The following is a 19,513-nucleotide window of genomic DNA, read 5'->3' as shown; positions in this document are numbered from 1 at the left end:
GGGCTCCGTCCCTCGAGCCTTTCATGGCTCCACCCCTCAAGCCTCTCAGGGCTTCATCTCTCGAGTCTCTCAGGGCTCCACCCCCTCTCAAGCCTCTCAGGGCTTCTCCTCTCGAGTCTTTCAGGGCTCCTCCCCCCCTCGAGCCTCTCAGGGCTCCGTCCCTCGAGTCTTTCATGGCTCCACCCCTCAAGCCTCTCAGGGCTTCGTCTCTCGAGTCTCCCAGGGCTCCTCCTCCCGTCAAGCCTCTCAAGGCTTCGTCTCTCGAGTCTCTCAGGGCTCCTCCCCCTCTCAAGCCTCTCAGGGCTTCTCCTCTCGAGTCTTTCAGGGCTCCTCCCCCCCTCGAGCCTCTCAGGGCTCCGTCCCTCGAATCTTTCATGGCTCCACCCCTCAAGCCTCTCAGGGCTTCGTCTCTCGAGTCTCTCAGAGCTCCTCCTCCTCTCAAGCCTCTCATGGCTTCGTCTCTCGAGTCTCTCAGGGCTCCTCCTCCTCTCAAGCCTCTCAGGGCTCCGCCCCTCGAGTCTTTCAAGACTCCTCCCCCTCTCAAGCCTCCACCGGCTCCGCCTCCAGAGCCTCCCACGGCTCCACCTCCCGAGCCTCTCACGGCTCTGCTCCCAAAGACTCCAGAGCTTTCTATGGCTTCACCTCTCGAGCCTCCTACGGCTCCGCCTCTCGGGCCTCCTACGGCTCCCCTTCCAGAGCCTCCTACGGCTCCACCTCCCGAGCCTCCCACGGCTCTGCTCCCAGAGACTCCAGAGCTTTCTAGGGGTCCGCCTCTCGAGCCTCCTACGGCTCCGCCTCTCGGGCCTCCTACGGCTCTACCCCCCGAGACTACAGAGCCTGCCAGGCCGTCGCCTCGGAAACCTCCCACGACGCCACCTCCCTTGGCTCCACCTCCAGAGCCTTCCAGACCTACCCCCCTAAGGCCTCCCTTGGCTCCACCTCCAGAGCCTTCCAGGCCTTGGCCCTAAAGCCTCCTTCGGCTCCACCTCCAGAGCCTTCCAGGCCTACCTCGCTAGAACCTCCCACGGCGCCACCGTCATTGGCTCCACCTCCTGAGCCTTCCAGGCCTTCGCCCCTAAAGCCTCCTTCGGCTCCACCTCCAGAGCCTTCCAGACCTCCACCTCCTGAGCCTTCCAGGCCTTCGCCCCTAAAGCCCCCTTCGGCTCCACCTCCAGAGCCTTCCAGACCTCCGCCTCTAGAGCCTCCTGCGGCACCACCTCCCTCTGCCCTGTCTCTTGGGCTCCCTATGGCGCCGCCTCCTCAGCCTCTCAGTGCCCCGCCTGCAGAGTCTCTCATGGCTCCGTCTTCCAAGGCTCCGTCTCCCAAGTCCTCCACGGCTCCGCCTATCACGGCTCTTCCCTGGGCCCCTGACCCCGTCCGGTGGCCTCCTGACACCCTCCCTGTCCTGTGGCCTCTTGACCCTCTTCCCGCCCTGTGGCCTTTTCCCTGGCCTCCTAACCCTATTCCTGTCCCGTGGCCACCTCCCAGGTCCCCTAGTTCCGTCCCTGTCCGGTGGTCACCCTCCAGGCCCCCGGACCCAGTCCCTGTCCTCCAGTCGCCTTCCAGACCCCCTGACCCAGTCTCTGCCCTATGGCTGCCACCTAGATCTCCCGACCACCACCTGTCCGCTATGTTCCCCCTGACCTTGCCTTGAAACTGCCCATTGACCTCATGGACTGTCTCATTTCCCTCTGTGCCCCTTGGACTGCCCTCAATTTTGTTTGTGTGTTTTGTGGGTTGTCTGTTCAGGGGTTTTTTGTTTGTTGGGATCGTCCAGCACCACTTCCCAGAGGTCGCGCTCCTCGCAACCGAGTGCGGCCGTCAGGAGCCGTCCGTTATAGAGGGGGGAGTACTGTCACGAACCCCGCTCCCTCACTCCGCCCCCTCGAGCTTCCATGCTCGTTTTGCTCGCTCGAGCTTGCACGCTCGTTTTTGCTCCTACGAGCTCACATGCTCGTACACTATCTCCCCCCCTCGGGCTCACATGCCCGCTCCCACTCGCCAGAACATTATATACACCTGCACTCATCTCAATCACCACATCATTGTTTACACCTGCACTCGCCTCTATAAATACCACAGCACATTCGTCTCACTCCTGTTGGTTATTGTATTTAGTTTCCTGTGTCTTTGCCCCCCGCTAGTCCCGTCTAGTTCAGAACTCCCTTGTGATTGTTACCCCCTAGCTCCCATGTTTAGTGTTACTCGTTCTTCTTATCCTGTTTCCCGGCTTCGACCTCCCGCTATCGTTGACCACTGTCTCCCGGATTTGCCCCTTTACTCTACTTTGATTCCCCGGCTTTTGACCCTACGCTTCCTCGACGATTCCCCCTCTGGATTTTCCCCACTGTACCTTTGCCTGCTGTTTAATAAAAGAGCAGTGTTTACTCACATTGTTACTGTCTCGTCTTGTGTGTGTGTGTGCGGGTTACAACACAGAAGCATCTCCTCCATAGACATCCATAAAAAATAAAATAAAAAAAATATATAAGAAAACACAGCCTCTGTTCTCCTCGCCAGTTTACAGCCCATTGGATTTATATGGGACCGCCAAGTTATGCATTTTGTTGCTAACCTTGCAGGTTCCCTTTATTAGAAGGGCTCTGGCTTTTTAGCATGTTTCTATGTGGTTGCTAGTTTAGGGTGATTGCTAGGTGGTTGCTAATAGCCTACCAGGCAAAACCTTAAGTCAAATTTGCTTAGAAAAATAATAGTACACCTCTCCTCAAAAAAAAAGCATGATGTGAAGTATCATTCATGATAAAAAAAACAAATGATGTGGGGTGAGTAGCGAGTCAAAACGTATTACTTAGGGTTAGTGAAGTACTGTATAAACAATAGATATGATGATTCTTGCCTAAGCAAACACCACTAAAAATGTTTGAGGAATATCAATACAGTGCTGCTTAGCCTGCCCTGCAAGCACCGAAATCGGTGCACCATGTCATTCTATATCAGCAAGCATCTCAAGCGTCGCCCTTTGACTTTCTGGGGAGCAGAACAGAGATTTATTTAAACCCTTAACAAAGAAAGAAACATTTGCAGCGAGAAAGCTCCCTGGCCTTTGACTCATTTGAAGATTTGCCACCTACCAGAGGACAGATGTACACACAGCTAGAGGATATACTGTAACTTTAGCAAAAGAGAATGACCTTTGTATGCCTGAGATCTCCAAATCACACAGACCTTCGTTTCTCCCATGAAAGACATCCCTGCTGCTCAGACTTCACAGCTGCCGAGCAACTCCATTGGAAAATATTGGATTACTGGGAGAGCCGAGTGCACTGTGGAGTCTAGCCTCACTGGGGCTAATTTTAATGTTAATTTACTACTGGAGAGTGTCTTCAGACATAAAATGGCCTGAAAGGGGAAGAGACGTTCCTGTCAACAAAATCCAAAAAAGCAGCGTGAGGTGGCAGACTACTCTTTACAACAGAAATAATCCTTTGATCAAATCTGAGCCCAATTCCCAGTCAAACTTTGTTAGCCCATTACACGCCACCAAAAAACAGTATGCATAACATTTTCTTCCATCACTTTTTCCCCATTCAGCACAAAAAAAAACCTGCTTACAGTATGAAGAAGTGTACTGTATATTCTTTCATTCAAATATATTGTATACTGGAACTTAATGTCACTTTCTATGTTCATATATATGCAATAATTTCAGCTTCATTTGACTTGAATTTAGTAATGAATTATTTCCTAATTAATTTACTTTGGTGGGACTTGTTGGAATTGGGTTGTGATTTGTCATAGTTTGGAGTGTGGACTGTAGTTCCAGTCCATTGCAAATTCAAATCCACTTTGTTAAAAAGGTGTTTTAAAGACATTTGAATTGTTAGAAAGCCTTCATGAAGTTTTGTTTTATATGTTCTTTTGTGCATATTGTTCATGATTTGATAAAAACCCCACATATTGCTGCAAACGTTAGTTATAAACCTCACACAGTTAACAGCTACTTTACTCAAAAGAAATTAACTTTAAATTTGTCTTTAGAGAAACACATGTGGCAAGTGACATAACAATAAGTTATTTCTAGTTCATTTACTTACAGTATGTGGGATTTGATGGAATGTGTTGGGATTTGTCATGGTGACATTCTGATTTTCAAGTCACTTCATGCATATTGATTGAACACCCTTTCAATTTACTGTACATACCGCCACATAACTGTGTCTCTGCAAAATGAATATAATGTACATCTGATCTACTATTCCCGGGATTATACAGTATGCAAATGTAATGAGGTTCAATTCATTCTGTTTGATTTAATGACATTCACTGTGTACTTTATTAGGTACACCTGAACACTTACTTGCAACTATCTATCAGCCAATCGTGTAGCAGAAGTGAAATGCATAAAATCATTCAGATATGTGTCAGGAGCTTCAGATGTTCACATCAACCATCAGAATGGGGAAAATGTGATCTCAGTGATTGCGACAGTGGTATGATTGTTGGTGCCAGACGGGCTGGTTTAAGTATTTCTGTAACTGCTGATTTCCTGGGATTTTCACATACAACAGTCTCTAGATTTTACTCAGAATGGTGCCAAAAAATAAATAAACATCCAGTGATGGGAACGCCTTGTTGATGAAAGAGGTCAACGGAGAATGACCAGACTGGTTCGAGCTAATAGAAAGGCTACAGCAACTCAGATAATCCCTCTGAACAATTATAGTGAGCAGAATAGCATCTGGGATTGCACAACATGTCCAACCTTGAAGGGGATAGGCTACAACAGCAGAAGACCATGTTAGGCACTTTAGGACCATGGTGTTCTTAATATAGTGCTTGTGAGTGTAATCTAGATAATTTGGATAATTTTATACATTTTGTGGTTGATTGGTCCATGATCGATTGCTCACATTTGGATTGTGGGTCTCTCAAACTTCTGTTGGATGATACAATGTGTATGTACAGTATGTGGCCTTAACACACTATACACTTACATTTGGCCGAGTGATATCTTGTATGCATCTCAAACCACATTCTGCTATCTGTCTCACACTGTCAGAAGTTCCTTAACGCAGTTACTTCTGAACCGATGTCTGAGGGTAAACCTATCACCATGCATTTAATACTTTCAGAATTTCATTGAAATCTGAAAAGATATAAGTGTTAATAAAGTAAATGTGAGGGAATATATTTTCTTTCCTTCTTGCTTGACTGTCTGCAGAATACATTAGCTCTCACAGAATGGCCTATGCTTTTGACGTAGAACACCATTGCCATAGTATTTCCAAAGAACTTTATATTGCAGATAGGTGAAACTGCAAAGCTGAATGTGAAGCCAAGAGCCAATAAATGTCATTCCTTTGGCAATGTGCATACACTGCCTGGCCAAAAAAAAGTTGCATACTCTAATATTTTGTTGTACCGCCTTTAGCTTCGATTATGGGACATATTCATTGTGGCATTGTACTGACAACCTTATGCAACGTCACAACATTTATTTCCATCCAAAATTGCATACATTTTTATCCGATATCTTGTATTGATGACGGGAGAGTCGAATCACTCTGCAAAGTCTTCTCCAGCACATTCCAAAGACTTTCAATGAGGTTAAGTTCAGGAATCTGTGGTGGCCAGTTCATGTGTGAATATGATTCCTCATGATCCCTGAACCACTCTTTCACAATTTGAGCCTGATGAATTCATCCTGGAATATGTCCGTGCCATCAGGGAAGAAAAAAATCCATTGATGGTATAACTTGGTCAGCTGACTTAATTTTATTGCTGCATAGCATTGCTGGACCTAGACCTAGACCAGACCAATTGAAGCAACCCTAGATCATAACTCTGCTTCCAGAGGCTTGTACATTTGGCACTATGCACGGTGCATCGCTTCATGCGCTTCCCTTCATACCCTGACACGCCCAGGGCTTTGGCCTAGGGTAAATCTGGACTCATCAGGCCACATTACCTTTTTGCATTGCTGCACAGTCCAATCTTTATGCTCCCAAGCAAATTGAAGTTGTTTTTTTCTGATTATCTTCAATAACGAGTGGCTTTCTTGTGGCCACATAGCAGTTTAGTCCCAATACTGTAAATTCTCGTCAAATTGTGCATTTGGAAATGCTTTTACTCTAACTATTATACAGAGCCATGAGTTCTACTGATGTTTTTTTTTCAATGTGACTTCACCAAGCGTGTTAGTGATCTCCGATCATGATCATTCAAGATTTTTTCCAACCTCATTTCTTCCATGAAGTTGACCATTCACCACTATCCTTCCAGTTTTTAATAATGTGTTGGTTAGTTCTTAACCAAATTCAAGTGATTTCAGCAATCTCCTTAGTTGTTTTTTTTGCTTGATGGAGGCAAATAATTTGCCCCTTCTGAAACATCTTTTCCACGACCATGGAATACGTCTTCTGACATGGCTGTTTAAGAAATTAGAAACAGCACACTGCATCAGTTAGGGTTAAAATAATTTTTGCCAGCTGATACATATTAATCATTTCAATAATGATCCAATCACAGGCTCTTAAGTATATGCTTATTTAACCTTTTCATGAGTAGGGTCTAAATTTCCCTGCAGTGCCCGCTGGAGTGAGTTATTTTTGCAAGTGACACTGCACAGCTGGTAGAGCTGGGCAGAGTGAAGAGGAGTATTTTTTATCTTTATTTTTTTTTTCTTGTCATTATACAATCTTGTATATAATATAGTAAACATGTGAATCAATGGGTTATGCCTGTTGTACTGTATTTGTTTTATTTTATAGCTGTAAAAAACAAACAAACGTATAATATCAGCAGTCCAGTTTCCCTATATGTTCTTTTTGACTTCTCAGACATTGTGTGTGTGTGTGTGTGTGTGTGTGTGTGTGTGTGTGTGTGTGTGTGTGTGTCCGGCAAAACAACCCCCTACCTCTGCGTGATGCCGGACGGGCAACGTTGTGGGCAGTGCCAATGGGGGGAGGGCCAATAGAGACTGTCCCCTCCCCGTTTGTCATGGTGCATTGTAGCCACCACAGCGGGGGTTCTGGATGGGTGCGAGGGGCTGGCAACCCCTTCACCCTCAAATGATTAGCACTAAATCACGTATTAATACTTTAATTAAGCTAGTAACAGAGGCCCTGGGAGGACAGGTGTCTATGATGTCTCTTTTCCAAACTCCATCTGGCAGAGCCAGGTGACTGAATCCTTTCCCTCTGGGCTCTTCCAGAAACAACAAAAAGCCACTAAGGATGGCCATGTGGAATGTTCGAATGCTCACAGTGGAGGAGAGGCTGCCACTCCTCTGTCGGGAGCTGGACCAGTACTGCTTGGATCTCTGTGGTGTTCAGGAGGTCCGGTGGACCAGCTCTGGCTCCTGCCACTATTAGGCACTATTGACTGTCCTCTACTCGGGGCAGGAGACTGCCAAACAACAGGGAGTGGCTCTTCTTCTGAACAAAAGAATGAAGCTAGCTGATGAAAGTTGCAAGCAAGAATTTCAGCATTGCTTGCAGCTGGGGTTGGCATCGTCCCCCACTCCTCCGGATGTCGAAGGGAAATGGGTGAGGTTTAGGACTGTGGCTGATGTAACTGCAATGGCAGTTTTGGGCACATGGTCCAGGCCTCCTCAGAGACCCTGGCTGATGAAGGAGGTGTTCAGGCTGGCTGAGAAAAAGCAACAGGCCAACTCTCATCATCTACAGCATCCCACATCAGAGAATGAGGAGGCTTATCGCAGCCTTCGCTCAGAGGTTCGGAGAGCCGTGAGGCACTGCAAGGATGGTTGTTGGTCGCAGGTTGGTGTGGAGATGGAGTCTGCCTTGGTGGCCCACTATGAAATTGCAAAAATCGCTCTTTAATTCTATAAAAAAAAGTTACTTGCAGCGCCACACCTATTACCATCATTAGGGGAAGAACGGTGATCCAATCTCTGAACCCCAGGAACAGGTTTGCAGATTTTCTGAGCATTTCTGTGAGGTTCTGGGGGAGGGGAAGTCCCTCAGCCTGGAAGACATTGTGGGACAAAGTGGAGATGACCCTACTGGGGCTGTGGAAGAAGTCACTCCCTATGGGTGGCTGGCTGAGGTACCATCTTTGGAGGAAGTTCTGAGGGCAATCCGGAACCTAAGACCAGGAAAGGCACCGGCCAGAGATGATCAACCAAGAAAAAAGCTAAGGGAGGATGGCACAGACACAGATTTGTGCCCTACATGACATCATAACAACAGTCTGGACCACTGGCTGGTTTCCGCAGGATTGGAAGGATGCCCTGGTGGTCCCTCTCTTTAAAAAGGGGGACCGCACGGATTGCAACAACTATAGGGGCATCTCGCTCCTCAGCGTTCCGGGAAAGGTTCTGCCAAGGATTATTCAACATCGCCTTGCCAAGCATGCTGAGGAGAGGCTTGCGGAGTCCCAGTGTGATTTCAGGAAAGGGCGGTCTTGCACAGATGCCATATTTTCTGTCCGTCTGCTACAGCAGAGGTGTAGGGAATTCCAACAAGACCCACATCTCTTCTTTATTGACCTGGTCAAGGCCTATGATACCATCAGTAGGCCTGGACTCTGGGTTGTTCTTCGTGCTTTCGGAGTCCCAGACCCGCTGCTTGTGATTATTAAGGACCTTCATGATGGCGGGCGGGCCCAGGTAAAACTACGTGGCTGGGAGTCGGAGCCATTCCCTGTTCACCTTGGAGTGCAACAGGGATGTCCTCTGGCTCCCACATTATTTAATATCTATTTTGACCGCGTAGTTTGTGAAGCCTTCGATGGTTGTACTAGAGGAATTTCCATCTGGTACAGATATAATGGGAGGTTGATCGATGCCTGGTTGCGGTCAAGGGATGGCTCCCTATTGGTCAACCACATTATGTATGCTGATGATCTGGTGATTGCTGGTGATTGCTGAGGAGGAGTTGGAGGTGCTGCTGATGAACCTGGAGCTTGCCACTAAGAGATGGGGCCTTACCATTAGCCCAACCAAAACTAAGCACCTGCCTGGGTACCATTGTGTACCATCGGACACTCCACCCCCACAGCTCCCAATTGGTGATAGGGCAGTTGTGGAGAGAGTTGAGTGTTTCCCATACCTGGGCAGTATGTTTATGACCGGCTCCGGTTTGACAGCAGAGTTCTCACTCCGAATCAGTCAAGCAGCATTATCTTTTCATTGGTTGCGTAACGCTGTGTGGAAGCTACCCGGTTTGTCGATCCGCACAAAGCTTCAGGTATTCTCGGCCACGGTCATTCCCTCCCTTCTCTACACTTGTGAAACGTGGACTCCCCTAAAGGAACATCTTTGCCAGTTAGAAACATTTAGACTGGTCTGCCTAAGATCCATCCTGGGTTTAACCAGGCTGGATTGTGTGAGGAGCTCACAAATCTTTGAAAGATGTGGACAAAGTTGGTGAGCTCCTCCGGCAGGCAAGGTTGCGTTGGCTGGGTCATGTAGCCCGCATGTCCGGCCACCGCATGCCTAAATAGCTTTTGTTCGGCCAGATAGAGTGGGCTAAGCGGGCATGGCACAGGCTGGAGAAGAGATGGAGTGATGTGGTACAGGAGGATGTGGAGCTGAGTGGACTGTGAGGAGCCTCTTTGGAGGAGGCTCGTAAAGGAAGCTACTGGCCTATTGGAGGCAGTTGCCCTCCAACAACAACAGAGGGCAGAGGAGCAATGCTCACAACAACGAGCAGAGTGCCGGTGGCTAAAGCACAGCAAGTTGGAACAGTAGGGTCACAGGTGGTGCATCAGCCAGTCATCTCAGTCAGTAGACCCATGTCACCTGTTGGATCTGTCTCGTGACCTCCTGCCAGTGGGCGTTCAACACTTCACGTGGCCTCAACGTGCACAATGCTGAAAGTTTTTTTGTGAGGGTTAGGTTTAGTGATAGGATCAGGGGATAGAATCTATAGTTCGTACAATATAAAAATTATTATGTCTATAGAGAGCCCTCAAAAGGATAGCCCCACCAACGTGCACTCGTGTGAGTGTGTGTGTGTGTATGTGTGTGTGTGACAAGCGCTAATGTAAACAGACTTGACTGCATCGTATAATCACACTCAATCGGCATGTTTACACTGAGCACATTAGTTTTAATCTGTTATCGTGGTGCTTTTGTGATAGTTTGGCTTTCTGTTTCAGAAAAAAAGTATTATATGCCTAAAGACTGTTTGAGATGCTGTTTGTGTGAATGAAAACGCATCTACACATAATAAGTAGACATGGTTGCATGCATGGGAAGATAAAATGTAGATATGATGGCTGTGCATATACAAGCTAGGAACTGTTATTGTGGTACCTTGGTTACAATTAGGCTGTTTATTACATAAAATTAACATATTATGTGCTTGAAGACTCTTTGAGAAACTGTTTGTTTGACGAATGACATCCGCTACTAATGTAAACAAATGTCAGCATGCATCAGAAGAAGATTGTGTTTGATGTATTGATTGTGCGTATAAGAGCTGTAAACTTTTTATCGTGGTCCTTTGATAACAAGTTAGATGTACAGTATGTATAAAAAATACATTTATTATGCACTTTGAAAGATTGTATGAGTAACGGTTTGAGAGAATATAAATTACAGGTGCTTGAGCAACGCAGCCTGTGTAGGTGCAAAAGCCGATTTGAATTTTGAATCTGGTAGCTTTTAATCTAACTAGCTGTTGCAGAAACACATAGATGTGACGCTACTCTGCGGGGCCAAGTTATTACAACACATGTGGGATGGTATGTATGAAAGGGTTAAATCCAAACAGTGACTTTTCTTTTTTTTTGGCCAGTCAGTGGATTTCAGTGGATTTTCATTCTGTCAGTAAAAGCTCCCTATACATGTCAGCAAGCAGAAAGCCCACAAATTATTTGACAAATTTTTCAGAAATACTATGAAAGCCTTTCCCCTCCTTTTCCAGAAATTTCACCCTCAATTTGTAATAAAACCAGCATTAAACATATGTATGTATCCAGTTACAATAATTACCCTATTGACAAAAGCATGCCGGGGCCTTTCGGAATGAATATTATCTGTATAGCTGGCCTTCGGGCCGATGTTGACAGGCTTGGTTGCACCTTTGAGTGACTGCTTGTCAGCAAAGTTCTCTAGTATCAGACAGAAGCCAAGCTCAGGTGACTGGGAGCCCGAAACATCATGAAGTCTCGCAACAGGTCCCTGGAGCCCAGCTGCATTTCCTTGCCATCACTCAACTCAGAAACATTTCATCCTTCGCTCTCTCTCACTCTCATTCCTCTCTGCAATCACCATGACTTGGTCAGTGTCGTTAGGGGAATTCAGTAAGAATGAACTACACCCACAGATAGCATGGTCTATTTGCTCACTTTTGCCTTGTTGTTTTAAAGGGATAGTTCACCCAAAAATGAAAATTCTTTCATAATTTACTCTCATGCCATCCATCTTTTTATCTGCAGAACACAAACAAAATGTTTTAGAAGAATATCTCAGCTCTGTTGGTCCAAATACTGCAAGTGAATGGTGACCAGAACTCAGAGGGTCAAAAAAGCACATAAAGGCAGCACAAAAATGTATCCCTAAGACTCCAGTGGTTAAATCAATGTCTTCAGAAGCGATATGATAGGTGAGAGTGAGAAACAGAGCAAGTTTTAATTCTGATAGGTTGTTAGTGTTTTTAGGTGTAATTGTGCGCATGGTTGACTCTTGAAGGACCTTTCAAATTAAAGGTATTAAATAATGTAACTTATTTGTCATTTTTTTCCTGAAATATTTGTTTTTGGAGCATCAGAGAAATGTGATGCATTAGCGATGCCATATGGTCTATAGAAAGTAGTAAAAGACTCCAATACAATGCTCACTCCATCCCAGAATGCTGAATCCATGATCAGTACAGTATGCAGCTGTGATTCAAGAACTAAGAAACTGATTAGCAGCAGTGTGAATTGATAATTACATAACACAATTATATTTGTCTTCTGAGACTAATCAATGCATATCAGGCTTTTTTTATTTTTATTATTATTATTACACTAATCACTCCATATAAATGCTGATCTCTTTATGTTCCTTTTTCTGGTCTGATCTCCCATACTGCAGCTGATCTCTCCATACTTTTACTAATCTCTCCTCTCTCTGTATACTTGTTCTAAAATCTCCATACTCACTCTGATCTTTCCATACTTGCAATGATTTCTCAGTGCTCACTCTCGTGTCTCCATTCTAACTCTGATCTTTCCATACTCATGATCTAATGATACTCACTCAGTTTCTCAATTGTCACTCTGATCTTTCCATGCTCACACATGATTACTCCATGCTCTTTTTTATCTTTCCATACTCACTCTGTCTCTCCATACTCATTTTGATCTCACCATACTCACTCTGATCTTTCCATACTTGCAATGATTTCTCAGTGCTCACTCTCGTGTCTCCATTCTCACTCTGATTTTTCCATGCTCACCTTGGTCTCTACACACTCATTCAGACTGATCTCACTATACTCACTCTGATCTCTCCACACTCATACTGATCTCTCCATACACATTCTGACAACCTCTTTCTACTTTATTTTTTATCTCACCGTACTCACTCACATTACTACAGGCTCACTCTGGTCTCTCCACACTCACTCTTATCTCACTATGCTTATTCTTATATCTCCATACTGACTATGATCTTTCTATACTCATTCTGATCTCCCCATACTCAGTCTGATCTTTCCACAATCATTCTGATCTCACTATTCTCACTCTGATCTCTCCATACTCATTTTGATCTCACTATTCTTATTGCGATCTCTCCACACTCATTTTGATCTCACCATACTCACTCTGGTCTCTCTATGTTCACTGACAGATCTCTCCACAGTCTGTCTGATCGTTCCATGCTCACTCTGATTTCTACATGCTCACACTGGTTTCACGAGTGCGCCTGGCCATATAATATTTGAGTGATAAAGGGTAAACGTATGTGGCAATTCTATGAAGATTGAGGATGGCAACTGGGAGGTGGAGGGATGCAAGGACGACTGTGGCTAGAGTGAGGTAAGTGGTGGCTTATATACTCCGCAGCCTGCAGGTTGATTGGCAGCTTAGATGAACATGCTTCTCCCGAACGTTCGTTTAAGAACTCCATTTCTCTATGAGTACAGTCTGATCTCACTATACTCACTCTGATCTCTTCATATTCATTCTGCTCTCTATGCTCATTTGGATCTCTCATACTTACTCGGATCTCTTTATACTCACTCAGATCTTTCCATAATCATTCTGATCTCACCGTACTCACTGTCTTGCTAAACTCGTTCTGATCTCACCATTCTCACTTTGTCTCTCCATACTTACTCTGATCTCCACATACTCATTCTGCTCTCTCCATACTCAGTCTGATTTATCTATGCTCACTGTAGTCTCTATATACTCACAGTCTGATCTCACTTTACTCACTCTATCCCTTCTCGCACTAAACTCCATGCTTATTTTGATCGTTCCATACTCATTCTGATCTGACCATAAACACCTTGATCTCTCCATACTTAATCTGATCTCATCATACTCACTGTGATCTCGCTATACTCTGTTCTCTCTTAACTCACTCTAATTTTGTTATTTATTTTAATCTTAACTTTTCCCAAGCCAATACCTACATACTCTCCATCTTTGTATTCTGTACACTGACATTTCCATCATTAATCAAGATGGTCTCTCAGTATTTAATCAAACTGATTTCTAAATGCCTTAATCCTTCTGTTTCGGTATTACATACAAACAACATTATATGTGAAATCCCTAATACTTATATGTTTTGTATATAGGACATTTTTATGAAGAAAAAAAGATGAAAAGAGAAGTATGATACAAAACCAAACTATATACAATGGTTGAGCAGACATTTGAGGTTGCTCATTAGTTTCCGATACTTTTAAATGAAATGAACGCTACTGTGGCTCCACTTGAGTGGAGTTTGCCATCCTTCACCTCAGAAGTCTGGATCCTTTAATAAACTGCAGGTTTTATTGCAGTTGCAATCTATAAAGATCTAATCAATGGTTGATAGGTTTGTGATTTCTTCAGGCTGTTTTCACGTCTGCCAAAATTCCTCCGGTCCCGAGCTTCAGTGCTGCATTACCAGATGGCGAAACCCAGTTATGACACTGCAGTCAAGCAAACAAGCATGCCACACCTCCTCCCAAACTGAAATAACTCTATAACAAGCGGCTGTCAGCACATGATAAAGCACCTGATCTGTGACAGCCAGACCTTGTGATACAGAGAAATGATGAATGGATGTCTATAACAATCACTGTCAGAATGCAAGAAGGAAGTGGGTGTAGATGTTGACTTGAGAAGACATTTGCGGAGAAAATCCCAAATCTTAAAAATACAACTTGCACTGCTAAAATGTAATACTCACATATGGTTCCAAACTGTACAAGCCTGTTCTCATAAAATGGTGTCTGGTTCTATTGTCCAATAATCAACCTGGCAGTTTTTTTAATACAGGCTGGCCCATGTCCAATAATCATACATGCCTTACAAACATCCACATATCATCGAAAAGCACCTGATCTTGTAATACTAGTAACAGTATGAGAGATTTTAATGGTACTGTACAGTACAATGATAGATTATATTAAAGATGCTTAAAGAGCCTAGAGGAAAATGTTATTGCTCAGAGGTTGCTCTTTCAGAGCCCAAGATACAACTTTATTTCAGGTGTTTCTCTAAAAATTCCTTAAGAGAAATAAAAATAAGCATGACATAATTGATGAAGGACAGTAAGAGTAAAGAGCTATAAAATTATACAAAAGTTGATTGCATACTGTAGCTCAGAACATTATGGCTTAAAAAGACTTTGATAAGTAATGCTTGAATTTACATTGAAACCGGGGCACAGAAAGATGTTTTGGGGTGGGAGTGCTGAAATGTCAGGTGTTGTATATATATATATATATATATATATATATATATATATATATATATATATATATATATATATAATATAACAATTGTGTCTTTGTCCTTGAAATATGGTAATGAAAAAAGGTACAATGAATTACGGTAGAGGCTAATGTCAAAATAAAATACAACCAAGGCGTTAGTCTACCCATATGCTTCAGCATACATACTTAATACATGCTTATATCATTCACAGCATGTTATGCATTTAATGCTTAAACTCTTTCAGTATTTTTTGCATTTAAAGGGCACCTATTATGGCATTTAAAATGTTCATAATATTGTTTTGGGAGTCCCCAACAACAGTTTTACATGCATGCAATGACAAAAAATACATTTGTTGTCTTATAATATGCATTTATGTTTACCTGATTTGCTCACCGACTCCCAAATGATTCGTTCAACGACTCATTTTTCCAAACCCCTCCTTTGCGTGATGCTAATCTGCGGTGATTGGTCAGATGACCCAGTCAGTTGTGATTGGTATACTCTGTGCAGAGATTGTCGGAAACGGAACGGCCATCACCGCTTTGTAGTAAAAAAATCTAAATCAGAGAAGGAATTTGAGTTGATTTATGTTAGCGATCATAGCCCAAAGTTTGGTGGTAAATACCCAATCAGTTATTGTTTGCGTTAGCCCAACGCATAAACATATTGGTAAAGCACTGCATTACTACAAGTTATTGCTCTATTCTTTATGACAACTCCAATAACATCGACAAACATTTCACATATTTCAAAGAAATTGACATTGGAGACCTAGAAGCTGCATTGAGCGTAACTTACACAACACACACACATACTTATTAAGCATGCCAAAAACACATAAAAGCAACAACTATTAATAATACTTACAGGTTGTGATTCGGAGGAGGAAGCTGATCCAAATAAACTTGGTACTGAACCTTCCTTCAGTATCAATCGGCTCGCGAATCCACACTTGAAAGCATTCATGTTCATAAAGCAATCGTCATTAAAATGACGCGAACACAGCACAAGGTTCGGGCTATACTTGTGTGGTATAGTTGTAAATATAGCCACTGATTCTTCACATGCTCGTCCCTGGGCAGTGAAAAAAAGGTCGCTTTTGATATGCACTTCAGAACACAGCGTCTTGTTGTCGACATGATGTTTTCAAGTTTTCCCTGGTGTCTGCGCGCGCAATGAGTGGGCGCGGCCAATTTGATAATTTTTCGTCTTGACGTCACAACGAAAAGGAAAATGACTCATTGGAAAAACGATTCATTAAATTGACTCAGAGTCGACTCCTACTTTTTTACGGTGAACTTTCATATATAAAACTTTGCAGGATGTTTTTGTTCACTTAAATCTATGTTACACACTACATGAAAGGTAATTTTCAAAATTCCATAATAGGTGCCCTTTAACACATGCTTAAACTCTTTCAGTATTTTTTGCATTTAACACATGGTTAAATAACAAACATTTTTATCTAGGCTTTAAGGACAGCTTAAAACAACATAATTCTCATTTTTAACACATATCAAGTTTTACACTTATTTGGAAAACACTCTGGGCTATAAATCATTAAATAAGATATGATTAATACTAAATTTACATACCCAGTTTTTGCACATGTGTAGCAAACATGATTAAACAGCAGATCAACAACATGCAATCCATATGCATCCTTCAAAAATAACCCATAACAAACCCTCAATATTTACCCACAACTCTTCTCAACACATATTTAAAACAATTTATAAGCATCTTGTGTAATATTTGATATTTACCCAATGAATTTTACCCAATGAGATTTTGAGATACTGCCGCATTTTCACAGCCCGCACTTCACTCTCCTGCGAGCTCTGCGGAGCACCATCACATCCAGCCTCAGCGTGCACTGTCATCACCACCTTCCACTTTCAACCCTCCTCAGCACGCAAAAACTCGGTACTCATCCGACTATCTACAGCAGCCCCACCTCCTCCCATTATTCCAAAACCCCTCAATATATGCCCCACAGCTCACGTTCCCTTACCCAAAAGCATCGACAAAGGAGGATGACCAATCCTCTATCAAGGAGGCAGAATGGTATGTAACAACTTCAACCACCTTGGCTGCTCCCTTTCCAACTGCAGACTCCTTCACACCTGCTCCTTCTGCGGCAGTGCCCACGCAAGGAACTCTTGCCCCCACAACCCAACCGCTCTACCAGACTGACTACTTAAGTATCTCAGTACACCAGTTAAGGTAAAAGCCCTAGCCACCGCCTTACTGGATCACCCCGACAGAGAGTTTGTCGACTTCCTTACCAATGGGTTCAAAAACGGTTTCCATCCAGGTATAGAAATACATCCAGAAAATTTTTGTTCCCCACATAACCTGCAGTCCGCACTCTCTGAGTCAGACACCGTTGGCACACTAATAGCCAAAGAAGTCCAAGGTTTCATGATAGGCCCATTCAAAGAGCCTCCATTTTCTCCATTCCACGTTAGCCCCATTGGCATCACCACTAGGAAATAATCCGGAAAAAAGAGATTAATCATCGATCTCTCTTCCCCCCACGACACTAACGTTCCTAGTATTAATAGCATCATTCCAGCCCCCGACTTCTCTATGCAACATGCAACCATCGACCACGCCATCACTCTCATCCGCAAGGCAGGCCACGGAGAATGGCTCTCTAAACAGACATCACCAACACTTTCAAAGTCATGCCCATTCACCCAGATTTCTGGCGTTACTTTGGAATATTCTGGAAAGGAGCCTATTATTTTGCAGTTCGCCTTGCCTTCGGCTGTAGAAGCAGCCCCAAGATCTTCGACTCCCTCTCAGAGGCCTTATGCTGGATCCTCATCAATAACTACAAGCTTCCCTACGTCCTCAATCTTCTCGATGACTTCCTCATCATCACACCCCCATCAGCACCTCCCCACTCAGGGCTTTCCACCCTCATCAAAGTCTTTTAGGAACTTGGCGTTCCCCTGTCAAAAGAGAAAACCTCAGGGCCACACACTTCTATCGAGTTTCTAGGTATCACTTTAGACTCCGTCACCTTCCAAGCATCTCCGCCTCCCACAAAAATACATCGCATATCACTGCTCCTATCAAATTATCTTCTAGCAGTCAGGTGCACAAAGCAACAACTGTTAGCGCTCCTTGGTCACCTTAACTACGCCGTCAGAATAATTCCCCAAGGAAAATGTTTCCTTTCCAATCTCCTAACAAAAGCAGCAACAATCCCCTCTCTCCATGACAAAGTCACTCTGGACGAAGCTTGTAAAATGGAAATGCAACTCTGGCAAAAGTTCCTATCTTCATGGAACGGCATATCCTTCTTCTATAATGACTACATCACTCAACCAGAAGACATTCAGCTGTACACAGACGCAGCGCCTTCCACCGGCTTCGGGGGATACTACAGCGGTCGTTGGTTCGCTTCCGAATGGCCGCCCGAGTTTAGATGCTTCGTCCAACAATCAGACGTTCCCCCATCATCCGCACTCTATGAAATGTATCCCGTCATCAAAGCAGCCATCCTTTGGGGGCACGAATGGTCCAGACACTCCATACTCATTCACTCCGATAACTCGGCAGTAGTCGAAATCATAAATAAAGGCCGATCTCGTTCTCAAGCCATCATGCCATTTGTTCGCAGATTAACACTAATATCCGCCCAACACCAGTTTCTCATTCGAGCAGCTCACGTTCCTGGCTACCACAATACCATTGCTGACTCTTTGTCTCGTTTTTCCTTCCAGAAGTTCAGAACCTTGGCTCCAGAATCAGATATCCATCCCCCGCCAGTTCCACCGTTTTCAGCCTCCATCTTCAACTAAATCCACAATTGGAAGATCTTTCAAATGCTTCACGGGGAGCGATCCTCGACGGCCTCGCTCAGAGTACCCTCTCCGCTTACCTGACTGGTTGGAACTGTTTCAAGGCATACCACACCTTCTATGGACTCCCTGTTCCACTGACAGAGGTTTGGTCCATTTGCAACTTTGTCACTCATGCCCATTCCATTCAAAAAATCTGTGCATCCTCCATTCAAACCTACCTATCCGGAATCAACTTTATCCACAAACTCACTACCGGCAACCCATGCCACTCCATTTCTCATTCTCACGTGTCGATGCCCATTAAAGGTCTACGGAAACACGAACCAGTTCCCCTCTCTAAACGCTTGCCGTTAAGTTCAGACCTTCTTAGCCAATGCATCCTCATGCTATGCTCGGGCTACTTGAGTCCTTTGGTCGACAAAACGCTGGAGTCCATGTTCCTCCTCGCATTTTTCGGCTTCCTGAGGTGCTCGGAATTCGCCCCATCTACTTCTGCCTTCAACCCCGCTATTCATCCAAGCCTTTCAGACATCACAGCTCATACTTCAGATTCCCTCATATACACGCTGAAGAAAAGTAAAACCGACCAACTAGGAGAGTCATTCCCCATCTACATTTTTCGCCTCGACTCCTTTCTCAGTCCATACGAGCCACTTTCCAAATACATTCTTTCCAGATATGTCAACCATTCATTACCTCAAGAACCACTCTTTCTCGCAGAGAACAAAAAAAAAATGGCTACAAGATTCTGGTTTAACAAACACTTTCAAAATATCCTCAGCGTCTCCGGAATATCTCCCGAACACTACTCCATCCATTCCTTCCAGATCGGAGCA

At 44.2% G+C, this 19,513-nt stretch overlaps 1 pseudogene; it reads left to right on the top strand.

Moving 5' to 3' along the window:
- The window catches only part of LOC127632694 (uncharacterized), a 48,795-nt pseudogene extending 30,121 nt beyond the window's left edge, over positions 1–18,674 (top strand).
- The last annotated feature ends 839 nt before the right edge of the window (positions 18,675–19,513 follow it).

The sequence above is a fragment of the Xyrauchen texanus genome, chromosome 39 (genome assembly GCF_025860055.1).
Source record: "Xyrauchen texanus isolate HMW12.3.18 chromosome 39, RBS_HiC_50CHRs, whole genome shotgun sequence".
Classification (NCBI taxonomy): Eukaryota; Metazoa; Chordata; class Actinopteri; order Cypriniformes; family Catostomidae; genus Xyrauchen; species Xyrauchen texanus.
Note: the sequence above shows the minus strand (reverse complement) of the source record. Positions and strands in the feature narration are given on the sequence as shown.